This window comes from Desmodus rotundus, chromosome 4 (assembly GCF_022682495.2).
Source record: "Desmodus rotundus isolate HL8 chromosome 4, HLdesRot8A.1, whole genome shotgun sequence".
NCBI classification, from domain to species: Eukaryota; Metazoa; Chordata; class Mammalia; order Chiroptera; family Phyllostomidae; genus Desmodus; species Desmodus rotundus.
The window spans coordinates 86,611,030-86,625,236 of NC_071390.1; the positions used below are offsets into that span (position 1 = coordinate 86,611,030).

General features: G+C 36.2%; 1 protein-coding gene across 3 annotated transcripts in view; it reads left to right on the forward strand.

The window, feature by feature from the left end:
* The window catches only part of CCSER1 (coiled-coil serine rich protein 1), a 1,227,777-nt gene that overhangs the window by 989,402 nt on the left and 224,168 nt on the right, over nt 1-14,207 (forward strand). The window lies entirely within an intron of this gene.

Genomic DNA, 14,207 nt, shown 5'->3' on the forward strand with positions numbered 1-14,207 from the left:
TTTTAGTGCCAAGGAAATAAAGTAAGGGATGTTCATGGCAGTGGAAATGAAGCTACCATCAGTTCTGTTCGGGAAGTAACATATAAAAGCATTAATTGCTTTCAGAGAAGAGGGATCTATGCCTCAGGTAGATACTAATTTAATGGTGCTGCTTAAAATATAATTAATTATTCAAACACAAAAATAAATTACTCAAATATTTTTAATAATGATTTCCTTCAGCCCATGTTTAGAGGAATACTAATAAAAAATCAACAACATTGAATTCTAGTTATCAATGAATATGGTAATATTTTCAAATATTTTCTGAAAGATTTTAACTGAGTGACAACTGAAAAAGGGAAGAAAGTTCTGTGTTAACCAGTACAATTTATTGTAAGAAATGTTTATCACTAAGAGAACTTTCAAAGTTTTAGATCATGAATGATACATAATAGGGTTGGTAAGCTGGGTTAGTATTAAGGTTCTTTGATTCAAACCTTGCCTCAGCCAGTATTTAGGATATATTCCAGGATTTTACTTTGATCTTTGCTTATATAGGTAATTTCCTGAGGGACTAGGTTTTAAGGAGGGCTTTTAAAATTATAGTGGCTACTCTTTTCACTCTTAAAAGTAAAATAGGTTAGACTTGACTGAGAGTAAGTGTTTTCATAGCATTTTCTCAGCGATAGTAGGACAAGATGGTTTAACATGGTCCTTGTAATCTGTAACTAATGTGCACAATTTACAGGTGGATATTGATAAATATTCTGTGACTTAATAATGAAGTGATGTGTAAAGGTTATGCAAAGTATGGAAAAGGTTCTAACTGATTATATAACAAATGCATGGTTCTTTGTCAATACATTCCTTAATATAGGTAGTATATATATTTTTATTACTATTATGTCAACTGTAATAATAGCCTTTTCTTCTAAATTTATAATTATGAAAGTTTATTTTTTAAAACTGAAATATTAAAAAAGGAATTAGTACATGACTTATCTACTATAATGTGACTGTCATACATTCCAGCAGATAAAAATATATTCACCCTATAAATATTTTGACATCATGTTTATAAGAATAAATAATTTCTGTTTTCCCTCATGAAATACATGGGCCCAGATGGTGTTGTTATTTATACTTATACATTAAGAAGTATTTCATAAAACAGAACTGAAGGCTATATTAAGTAAGGAATCTGTGCTATCTTATGGATGAGAAATGAAATCTTTTACTCTATGCAAGTCTATGACTTTATGGGCAGTTGTCTTACTCTTTCTCACTGATACAGTACATTCAGAGACAGCATCTCAGTCACTGATAGTTGGAAATCAGGTGAAAGCAAAGGACCAAAGCTTATATTGTAGCACACACACAACAACAAAAACTGGACTGGAAGTAAATGGAACCACCTGTAGTAATGAAGCAAGCAGGGTTTTGTGAGCAGTGAAAATCAATGGGACAAAAATGGACTACTTTCCTCCCATTGATTTCTTTTGCTTTTGCTTTTTTCTTGGAGCTGGACTCAGTTACTCAGTTTTTCTGATTCCCTTCTCCTTCCTCATTTTTTCCTTCCCTCTTCCTTCCTCTTCATTCCCTTCATGTTGCCATGGAACATAAGGCTTAATAACAGGCTTCCCACAAAAGACAGCAATGTCCGTGTAATCCCCGGGTGTGAATCACCAAATTCTGAGCACATGTTATTGAACAGCTAAACTGGTAGCTTCATTTGGATATAGTTGTAATTATCTAAAATTCATGAGGGATCACAATAAAACACTCAATATTCACCTTTGAGTGTACTCCTCCCTATGCTTTCCCTTCAGTAAATGGCAATCGGTTTTTAAACCAAAAAATATAGGAAACCTCTTTGATTCTTCTTTTCCCCTCAACCCAGCATTCATTTAAGTAACAAATCCTGGTAGCTCTCTCTCCAAAGGACATTCTAAGTCCTCCTGTGTGTTTGTTTCTGCTGTAGCCACCTTAGTCCAAGTCAACACCATTTCTTACGTCCACAGTCACTTCCTGACCGATCATCTATTTTCCAGCATTGTAATCTCCATAGGGAAGGGGAATGATATTTAAAAAGACATAAATCAGGGCAGATAAGCCTTCTACATAAACTGTCTATTTGAAATTCTCCAGTGGCATATTTATTGTGCTATAAATCCAAACTTTTTGTCATGGCTTAAAGGGCCCTATCATTCCGGCCTGTCCTTTATTGTTTTCCAAATTCCAAATACTTTCATTCCTCTCTGCACCACTTTCCTGTCACGACTGCTGCGTTTGCTCAAGCCTTACAATTCTGCAGTGGCTCTCCTGTCCGCCTAGGCTGATTTCCCCCCAGATCATTTTCCTCATTTGAGCATCAGCTCAAATTATATTATTTTTCACAATATTTACCAGTATCTGAAATTATGGTATCAAATTATTTAATTCTTTGTTTATCAATCTAACTCAATAAAGAAAAGATTTTTTCTGGATTATTAATCATCATATATTCACTGCTACAGCAGTACATAGTAATCCCTCAATAATTATCACATAATAAATAACCATAAACTGGGTTCCAATCTCACAATTTATCAGTGTACAAAATTTAAAGCAACCACAGAAAGTCACAATGGGCATTGTGAGCAGACATATAATGATTCCAATGCTCTAATTAGTGTTAAGAATGACGCCTGGTCACTGGAATGCAGGATACATTTATAACTTATTTAGTAGGGACTTTCAGAATTGATATCCAAAGCACTCATATGAAGTTAAATGGATAATTTGGTCATTACTACTGATCTGGGGATTCGTGGTGATGGGTGTTGTACCAATCTTGTGTTACAGAATAGGTTACAGGATCCACCTCACAGGCAAGGGGAGCCTCAGGAAGCATGACAGTTAAACATGGTGTGAGATCTGGGATGAGGTACTACGACAGAAAAGAGCATTAGATAAAAACTAAGAATATCTAAGTAAATTACAGACTAATTGAAAAGTAAATTATCAATTGTAAATATTTAGTTAACAATACTCCATCAGTATTTGTTTATTACTTATAATAATTGTACCTTACTATAAAATGTTAATAATAGGGGAAACTGAGGGAAGATCTGGGATCGGGAGTGTATGGGAACTTTCCATACTATCTGCTGGAATCTTCTTTTCTTAAAGTCTATTAATAAAAAAAAAAATCAGCAAGGCAAGGCAAACAGTTCCAGCTAGGTTGATGGAGTCTCAGATATGGTGCTCGTGTGTGGCCTGTGTGGTGGGGAGAGCTCAGAAAAGGAACAAGGGTCTCTGCCAGCACTTCTGTCAGGGAGAAAGCTGCCCCCCAGCTCTCACCCTGATGCCAGACAATTCAGTTCTTCCCTATATGTCTCAGGTGCCTTTCAGTCTGCTGCCCCTGTGCTGGAGCACAGAGGGAGTGAGTCCGAGTAAGTCTCTGTATGGGTGCTTTAAGAGGAACTGCCCGGGATTTCAACAGTTACTGTCTTCCATAGCCTCAGTCCCTGATGAATTTTAAATCCAGAGTTATGGAGAATTATATTCCTTGCACTGGAACCCTGGGCTGTAGGGCCTGGTTGTGGGGCTGAGACCCTTCACTCCTGATATTTATCTGGCACACATGGGTGTGGGACTAGCCTATTCTGCTTCTCTACCCCTCCTACCAGGCTCCGTGTGGTTTCTCTTTAATTCTATAGTTGTAGAACTTCAATTCAGCTCAATTTCTGATGGTTGTGAGTGATGTTTGTTTTATGGTTTTGTTGTAATTTTTATGTGGTTGTGCAAGGATGCAAGCCTTGTTTACCTACGTCACCATCTTGACTGGAAGTCAACCTGACTTACCCTGTTTGCCCCACACTAGTGATTCCCTGAGTCCCTACCCTACCCAACTTTCAGGATCATTCAAGCTGTTTCCAGTGGCATTTCCGTATGAATGGTTCATCTTGGGCCCGTGCTTCAGATTTTCCAAAATTCTCTCAAACAAGCAGCATCTGGCTTCAGTGAGCCCCATACTTCTTGTTCAGTTGGCGCAGGCCCAGCACTAGCGTCAGCCAGCCTTCACATCATGGCCTTGTCTGGGCACCACCAAGCCATCTGCAGATCACCTTGTAGCTATTGTTGTCCACAGACAGAAGTGGTGGCTGATCTTGTATGTATGTGCCAACAGCAATCAAGACTCAGTTACAATAGGAAGGTGTACACAGCCCACACTGTGGGTGCACCTTGAGTACCCAGCTTGGGTAATAGGGGAGGCTGTGTCACTGGACCCTACAGGACACCTACTACATTAGGCCACTGTATCAAGCCTGGGAGACATAGTAGTTCTATTCTACCTAATATATTAAAATAAACACAGAGAGGTGCCCAAAATGAGTAGACAAAGAAACATGGCCCAAATGAAAAAACAGAATAAAAATCCAGAAAAAGAACTAAACAAAATGGAGAAAAGCAATCTATTAGATGCATAGTTCAAAACACTGCTTATAAGGATGCTCAAGGAACTTAGAGAAAGTTCTGTAACTAAGTTCAGAGAAAGTTCTGAACTTAGAGAAACACTGTAAAAAAGATCCAGTCGGAAATGAAGAATACACTAGTTGAAATAAAGAACAATTTATAGAGAATCAAGAGAAGAGTGGATGAGGCTGAGAATCAAATTGATGATTTGGAGTATAAGGAAGCAAAAAACAACCTATCAAAATAGCAAGAAGAAAAAAATAATCTAAAACTATGAGGATAGTGTAAGAAGCCTCTGGGACAACTTCAACTATACCAACATTCCCATCATACAAGTGCCAGAAGAAGAATGAAAGAAATTGGAAAACTACTTGAAAAAAATAATGAAAGAAACTTCCCTAACTTGGTGAAGGAAATAGACATACAAATGCAGGAAGCACAGAAAGTCCCAAACAAAATGGACCCAAACAGGCCCACTCCAAGACACATGATAATTAAAATGCCAAATGTTGAATACAAATGTTTTAAAAAGTAAATGATACCCCTGGCTGGTGTGGCTCAGTGGATTGAATGCCAGCCTGCAAACCAATAGGTTGGTGGTTCGATTCTCAGTCAGAGCACATGCCTGGGTTGTAGGCTAGGTCCCTGCTAGGAGGCAATGAGAGGCAACCATTGATATTTCTCTCCCTCTCTTTTTCCCTCCCTTCCTCTTTCTCTAAAAATAAATAAATAAAATATTTTTTAAAATATAAAATAAAGTAAATGTTAGAAGCAGCAAGAGAAAAGCAGTCAGTTACCTACAAGGAAGCCCCCATAAAAAACTGTCAGCTGATTTCTCAAAACAAACTTTATAGGCTAGAAGGGATTGGCAAGAAATAATCAAAGTGAGGAAAAGCAAGGATCTACAACCAAGATTACTTTATCCAGCAAAGCTATCATTTAGAATTGGAGGACAGATAAAGAGCTTCCCAGACAAGAAAAAGCTAAGGGAGTTTATCATCACCAAACCAGTATTATATGAAATGTTAAAGGGTCTTTTTTAAGAAGAAAAAGATTTAAATATGAACAATAAAATGGCAATAAATACATATCAACATTTGAATCTTAAAATAAAGAAGCACAACAGAAACAAAATTATAAATACAGAGAATCTTTTGATGGTAGACAGATGGGAGGGGTGTTGAGGGCATGTGTGAAAAAAGTGAAGGGATTCAGAAATACAAATTGGTAGTTACGGAATAGTCATGGGAGTGTAAAGTACAGTTTAGGGAGTAGAGGAGTGGAAGAACTTATACGCATGATCCATGGACCTGGACAATGGTGTGAGATTGCCTGAGGGAGTGGAGTGGGGCTGGATGGAGGGGAACGAAGGGGAAAATTGTGGGGCAACTGTAATAGCATAAACAGTAAAGTTTAATTAAAAACTAAATAAAAAACTACCCTTAGTGACTAAAAAAAATCAATCTCACACACACACATTGAGAATAGCAATAAAATAAAGAAAAAAAATTCCCTTTCTAAATACTGTGGTAGTGCTGTTCTTTAGTCAACTCCCTTGTGCATTAAGCCATGTCTTGCTATTTTACAGAAGCAAAATTTTACTCATGATTTTACCAAATACATTGTGTTTCAAGTTGCTTAATGTTCTGCCCTGGCTGGTTTAGCTCAGTTGGTAGGAGCATCCTTTGAATCCTGAAAGATCACGGGTTTGATGTTGCAGTTTCAGTGCCTGGTGTGGTGCATATAATAAGAAGGCAACCAATTGATGTTTTTCTCTCACACTGATGTCTCTGTCTCTCTCTCTTTGTCTCTGTCTCTGTCTCTCTCTCTCTCCCCCTCTCTCTCTCTCTTTCCCTCTCTCTCTCTCTGAAAGCAATAAAAACATATGTCCTGGGGTGAGGATAAAAAATAATTGTTAATATTCTAAAGGATAAATTGTTTTATCAACATGGGCTCTATTTGTCTGGGTTCTTCAGAGAAACCAGCAGGAAATAAATATACATATATTTGATATTCATTTATATATATCATTATATATATACACACACACACACATACATATATGAGGTCTTCCCGGGAAAAGCCCAGCCACTGTTTGCACGACATTGATATAATTCCTGGCAGCCAAGAAGATTGGACTGGAATGCACATGTGTGATCAAGGATGACTTGACTTTACTAGTCAGTGGGAACAGAAGATGCCATTGAGTGAGCATGTGTGGCCATTACATTAAAAATGACTGAGCAAGTAGAGCAACTAACCTGCATCAAATTTTGTGTGAAGCTTGAACATTCATCCACTGAAACTAGTCAGATGATTCAGAAGGCCACAGCTATGGGCAACTGGTGATACTCAGCTTCATTATGACAACACACCCTCACACATTATGTCTTGTGCAGAGTTTTGTGGTGAAACATCAAATCACCCAGGTGACTCAGCCCCGCTACAGTCCAGATTTGGTGCCCCGCGACTTCTGGCTTTTCCCAAAACTAAAATCACCTTTGAAAGGGAAGAGATTTCAGACTGTTGATGAGATTTGGGGAAATACGATGGGGCAACTGATGGCAATTAGACCTGTGTGAGGTCCCACGGTGCCTACTTTGAAGGGAATGGAGGTGTCATTGTCCTTTGTGCAATGTTTCCTGTATCTTGTACCTGCTACAGTAAATTTTTCTACTTTTCATAGTACATGGCTGGATACCTTCCAGACAGGCCTCATGTATCTTTATTTATCTCTCATAATTTATCCTAAGAGATTGGCTTATATGATTATGGAGGCTGAGAATTCCCATGATTTAAATTCTTCAAGCTAGAGACCCAGGAGAGTTGCTGGTACACAGTGTTAGTTCACCCTTATCTGTAAAGGACATGTTACAAGACCTCCAGTGGATGCCTGAAGTTGAAAATAATACAGAACCGTATAAACTAAGTTTTTTCTTATATACTTACACATCTATGGTCAAGTATAATTTATCAATTATTGATAGGTATAGTAAGAGATTAATAATAACTATTAATAAATAGAGCAACTATAACAATAACTGTAATAAAAGTTTTATGACCATTATTTCTCTCTCTCAAAATATCTCATTGTACTATACTCGGCTTTTTACTTAAAAGAAGCACTTAACAGCTGGCTTGTCTCGGCCATATTCAAAATGCCCGCATAACTACTTCCGTGCCCGGTGCCGTTATTAAGGAAAATAAGGGTTACTTGATCGCGAGCGCTGTGACCCCCTAAAAGCGGGTCTGAAAGTGGAGATGACTATGAAGTAACTGCTGGAGCGAAGGAGCAATTCACATGCCAGACAAGACAGGGAACAACACTATGGCTTGACTCTTCGTCACGTTACACAGAACGGTGCAAAATTTAAAATTCATGAATTATTTATTTCTAGAACTTTTCATTCAGTATTTTCCGACCACGGTTGACTGCACGTGATGGAAACTGAAGAAAGAGAACCCAAAGATAACAGGGAACTGCGGCAGGTCCAGTAGAGTCCAGGCCTGAAAACTGTCCGGCAGAAGGCTCGCTTACTCAGCCTTTTGTTCCATTTTGTTCCATTTTGTTCCATTCAGGTCTTCAGCAGCTCAGGTGGGGTCCCCCCACAGCGGGGAGAATAGTCTGCTTTGTCTGCGTAAGGATTTAAATGTTCATCTCATTTAGAAACACCCTCACAGACATACCCAGAATAATGTTTAACCAAATATCTGGGCACCATGGGGCCCAGGGAACTTGACATATAAAATTAACCACCACAATGACATCTAGAATTGTGAATTAAAATGAAACTCAAATTTTTATTGAAAGTTAGACCTCTATAGCAAAGCTAGTGAATAAAAATTCCTTTTTGCTCAAGGCAATTCAGCACTAGTGTATTATGTTATAATTACTTTTAATAGTTTAGTTTTTTTCAACATTTGTCCACTGTATCAGTTAAGAAAAATGTAATAAAATAAAAATATACAAACACAAGTTGTGTGAGAACAAGAATATATTCTTTTATATTTTGATTTATGTGGATGAATTTTCTAAAATAGCAGATACTTCCTGAAGGGAAATATGAGAATTTTTTGTCTTGTGATTTGATTTTATTCTAGTTGATAAAATACAACTAGTTTAAAAGTAAAATAACAACAAAAATAGTCTATAATTTAGCATTATGTTTACTGAGATTTAAAGGAACGAAAGTTTCAATAGGATTAACCTTTTGTTAAATGGATGCAAGGCATTGCTCTAAATTTTTTCTTTCTAATATGTATACTTTTTGGTACATTGTCTAACTTTAATTTTACCAGGCTAACGCCAACCATCTGGCATAATATCCATACCTACATTTTGCCAGCTGCTTCCCTTGATTCATCATTTCATGTGTCCCAGATCATCAAAAACATCTAACCTTAGCAATCCAATATTGTTTCCAGGATTTAATAATCTAGTTTAATTTGCACATTTTCACACATCACATACTTTCCTTTTTTCATAATGGAGGGCAGCCAGAATTTAATTAGATCACAGAGTTCACACCACAGGATATACAGTCTTTTAATTAGTAGCATATATTGTTTCAGACACAACCATTAACACTGAACAAATCACACAGAAGCTCAAAGTGTTACTGGAAACATATTTATTTACTATTTATTGTTTTCATTTATAAAAGTTCATCTGCCTTCTAAGTTGTTAGGAGGATATATAAAGAATGTTGTTTAAATAAAATGTCTTCTAACACTAATACTAAAGAAGAAATACAATTACATTGTGAAATGTATGTGTTTCTTAAGACTTATTTCTCAGTTGTGGAAAGCAAGTTTCTGTCATTTCCTTCCTTTTAAGCTATATTATTTTTTTCTTTGTTTCAGTGAGTCATCATGTGTGACATCTGAAACCTCACACACATAGGAATATTTTGGATCTTCTTTCAAAAAATAAAGAGAAAGATAGTTTTTATTCATTTAAAAACGTCTGTCCAATTATCACTTTGAATGTCTTGTTTCCCTGTGGTCTTCCTTCTTTTCAATTTACTAGGCTGTAGACTTATTCAAAAGTTGTTTCAACATGTACAGCAAAGCTATCACATTTTAGCATTCCATTCATTTTTATAAAAGGCAAAAAAAGGCTTTTAACTGAAGCTCTTAAACATTTTTATAACTAACATAAAATGAATGTGACAGTAAACAGAATTCATTTGAGATGCAACATTATTTATAGAAAAGTTCAAAAGGCACCATCTGCAATGATAAAATGCAGAAATTTCTTCAGTTATGTATATTACTGCAAATATTCACATTCCCAACTGGGAATGAAGTGTAAAACATTAAATTACAAAATATTTAAGAACAATATTACATAGAAATGACTATAACAATGTTATCAGTATATGGAGTGTCATGTAAACTGCTTTGCAAACTGTATTGGTTTATTTATTTTTGGTCTACTGCTTATTAGTAATTTGAAAGTGGACCATTTGAATTATTTTCTGGTTTGTTTTAGTTTTTTTAAGGGAGGGAGTAGAAAAATGTTAAAAGAAATGAATCAGCAAAAAATTAATAACTACTTTTTTTACAACTTGAATTTTTCTTTTTTAAATTTTTTTCCACATTTTTTATTGTTGTTCAAGGCTGCCTATTATTAACTGGAAGTGTTTACTGATAAGATAAATAGTCAATTAACACATATTTTACATGTTATATGAATTATATACTGTGTTCTTACCATAAAGTAGAGAAACATGTGATTTAGAAAATCATAAGGAAGAGAAAATATGTCCAGTATTTACTGGAAAAAATCACATATAAGAGGACCTGCACAGTCAGTCGTTCAAGGATCATCTGTATATTTTTTAAGGAACCCTACAACTGGGTTCATTCAAATTTGTAAAAAAAATTTTTAAAAACCAGTTAAACTAAAATGCTCATCAAATTCTAAAATATTTATCAATATTTCACTATATTCAAAGTTTTAGAAAAAATTTACTGTTCCACTATTCCTGCCATTTTGCAAGTAGTAGATACCTAACACTATATTGCAACTGTTGATTTTGTTTGTTTAAAGTTACAGAACTTTCAATTAGCTACTTTTTTTTTCTTTTTATTACTGTTGTAATATAAGGAAGATGTCACACTTTATTAACTGTAAAAATTGTTTATGATGTCACCATTACCTAGAGAGTATTCAAAACAATTTTAATCGTAATTAGGAGAAATTTCAATTATTCCTGGTTGAAGTAATTTATGACTAAAGATATTTCTTTTGGTATGGTGTTCTATTCAAATGTCATCCCTACACAAAAACAGCAACAATCTATCATTTTTCAAATGAATATGTTAGAAACAAAATGAGTTATGAGAGAGTACACTGTTTTATCCGACATATATCAATTTTTTATTTTATTTTATTCTAGCTTTACTAAGGTATGACTGAAAAATAAGTTTCATACACATATGTTGCACAGTCTGATTTTTTTAAATGTACAATGTGATGATTTCATATACACATACATTTTGAAATGCAATAGGTTACCACATCCATTTCCCTCGTTGCCATTTTTTGTGTGTGTGAGAACACTGAAGTCCACTCTCTTGGCAAACATTTCAAGTGTGTGTCAACGCTTCCTGAAAACTTTTCTGTGTACTGACTTTTCATGAAGCAAAATTAGGAAATTATATAAGGAGGGACTATGAAGAGATCAGTAGAAACCTAAGTCTTTGTAAACCTTTCTAGTCTTACTTTCCTTTGTTATTTCCTTCCCTTCAAACATCTTTCCTATGATGTCCTTTTTGTTTGGTCCCTAAAGGAGTGTAATACATATATGCCTGAGTTTAGCTGGGTGTGTTTAACCTATCACTGTTATTCTATTAAATTGTAAGCAAATTGTTACATTTATTTTTTGCTACAACTGGACATTTATATCCATTTACCTTGACCTTGCCTACGTGAAACATTTTGCTGATGAGTTTACACTGTTGTGAACGCGTGGCACCACTTACAAAGAGTAGGAGGAATGTGGGAGAGCAATATTGTGTTTACTGGAACATGAAAGGCTTTAACTTTAGAGAACAGAAAAGAATAGTTCCTGGCTGAAGGTCAACTAAGAGAAATTGTGAATGCTTGAATAGAAACTACCATGAAAAGTTATTTTGGTGTAATAGCATTTGCACTGCATTTATTGTAAGTCTTTTTTATAGCATTGTTTTGAACCTTTAAATTCATCAAGAGTACTATCAAAAATATTAGTAATATATATCCCTTTTAATGGGGCCCAAGCATCACTAGCATATTATAATGCTCTCCGTCTTTTAAGTAGCTCTTTAGAGTATACTACCATCTCACATTTTCCTTGGATCCAAGGGCTCTAAAATGCTTTTGGTGAGTGAAAAGCTTCTGACTCTTGAACACTCTCTATCTGCAGATGTTAGCTCCCTTCATGGCCAAGGTCTTGGGTGTAGGTAATGACCGTCCCTGCCCTAATCTGAGTTCATTGCATTCCCATTTCCAAAACTGCATTCCCTTTGGGTAGATACACCCTCACTCGAAGGCGTGTATGAACACAAAGGGGTTTTACAGTACTGCACTGAATGTCTTCTATAGTTTGTTGTTTACTGAACTATAGTCTCTTCATTTATATTTTGGTGATCTGTTCATCTCCTTGATCCGTTTCATCTCACAGTGATTCACAGATGTGCGCAGTGCTGACTCTGTACTAAAGTCATAAAGGGAGAGAGTATTGTACTGGATATTAAAAGTTTTAGGATACCTGGAAATACTTAGAAGGATATGTTTCAGGAAAGAGTAGGTAAATCTGTAAGCCATTGGGAGTCAGTGGAAGTCCTGTGCCATTGCAGTATGAAGGACATCGTAAACACAAGAGTGGAGAGATTTTTATGGACATTATCTGTAAGCAATGTTGTCTGGGCCTACTGTGACCTCAGGAGATTAGCAGGAAGTGAAAGGGTATTTGCTTACCTACTATGTCTGGTGTGCCGCGCATTTCCATGGTAGCTCTGCTGTCAAATTTAACACAGCAGCTACCCTTTCATTCGTTCAGTCACTCCAAGGGCCAAAAATGCATCCGTGCTATTGTGCGAGCGTGCACACGGTTCCAACCATGCATGTGCAAAAAGTTCGAGAATTACCGGCCTAGGGCATTCAAATCACATTAGTCTGTTCTACGAGGAATGTGAATCACATGTTGAGTGGAATGAGAAAAAGATAATTAGCCGATAGTAATGTATAGCTAGGTTTATGGTATTAAAATGTGTAAGAATATTTTGAAAGCTCAAGGCTTTCTTTAAAATATAACCAAGCAAATAAATATGTCATATTAGCAATGTTTTTCTCTCTAAAAATGGGTTATTTTTAAAGCTTACTTTTTGATGAAATGGAAAAGGCATTCCTGAAAAACAACTTAGATCATTTGAGCCCAGTTACAAACGGCAGTTTTTCTCTGGCTGCTGGCTCAAACCCTGTGGGAAGGTGAGCAGTCCACTTTTTAGGACACTAAAGTGTCAGTTGCTCTCGTTTTCATCCGCAGCTCTTCTCAGATACTACACTATAGCAGTTTACCTCCTCCTTTTTTTATAGCAACATCTTTGTCAAATATGGCAAGTGAACATTTGTAACCTTTTTCATCCTTTTCATTCTAATTGTGCAACCACTTGTCCAGACATTGGAGTGCGTGTAGGTATCTGGTTGGCTTGCTACTTTTTTTCTTCTAATGCAAAGCTGATATGTTTTAAACACATCTATTTAAAACAAAACACAAAATAACAATAATAATCTTCAAGGAGGCTACTGGTGATTCTGTAGAAAACTGTTTGTGCGTGTGTGTATATGTGAGAGAGAGAGAGAGAGAGACCCAGACAGATTTCATTAAATAAAAAAAAATGCATATCTGTTTGGTAGTATATTGACGTTTGCAGAAAATCCTTATCAAAATGTAATGACCCTAAAGGTAGATATTGATTTTCCTTTCTTCTCAGACTTATTTCATTCGTGATATTGACTTTGCCACAGATGAATGTTTGCTTAAAGTACAGTGTTACATATTACAGAGCAACACTACGCAAAAGGCTCGCAGCCCTTTGCGCTCTACAAGGAACAAAGAGGAGCATTGCCGGCAAGGATATGTGAAGCCAAAGCCAACTCCCCCTTTTTTCTTTCTTTTAAACAATATTCAGATTGGAATTTGATTTATTTTAATTTATTTTAAGTATGTGTGTTAAAGCTTTTAAGTGTCTTGTCAGTGTGAATTTGGATTTGGCACAGACATGGGTTAGTGCATTAGCTTCCTAGGGGTGTGTAACAAATACCACAAACTGGGTAGCTTAACCAACAAAAATTTAATATCTCATCTTCCTGGGGGCTAGCAGTTCAAGATCAAGGTGTAGGCTGAACCATGTTCCTTTTGAAGGCTCTAGGGGAGGATGTATTTGGAGCCTCTCTCCTAACTCCTAACTTCTGATAGGTTTCTGTTTGTGGCAGTGTAAAAGATTATTGGGTATTCTTTCACTGCTCGGCATTTCTACAGGACTGTCTGGCAGTTACATGGTGGGAGTAGGGGGTGAGAATCTTTGATTGAACCCAATCAGCTTTCTCTTGAGTAGGCTATTTTACAGCTCTGTAGGGGTGGAAGTTAATTTGTCGAAAATTGATAGTAATGCAGTGATGCTGGTCATAGCAATGCAAATGAACCTTCTTCAGGAGAGATACATTCATTTCCTCCTTATAGAAAGGGTCGCCCCAAAGACAATAATTTATTGCCTTA